Here is a 213-nt window from a genome sequence, read left to right on the forward strand (position 1 = left end):
CGATGAATGTTCGAGCAGGTCTTCCTCTACTGTGTGACCTGTGAGCTGGTTCCAACAATAGTAGCTTGTGTGTAACTTCCTGCATATTTCTCTAGTGGCACCATGCAAATCATAACCCTCTTTGAGCAATTGTAGTTGTTATCTTGGGCAAGTTTCTGCATAAACTTTCATTTGTAATACATTGATGCCAATGTTAGGAATGAGTATATGATA

Source organism: Octopus bimaculoides, chromosome 10, assembly GCF_046866305.1.
Source record: "Octopus bimaculoides isolate indiv1 chromosome 10, ASM4686630v1, whole genome shotgun sequence".
NCBI classification, from domain to species: domain Eukaryota; kingdom Metazoa; phylum Mollusca; class Cephalopoda; order Octopoda; family Octopodidae; genus Octopus; species Octopus bimaculoides.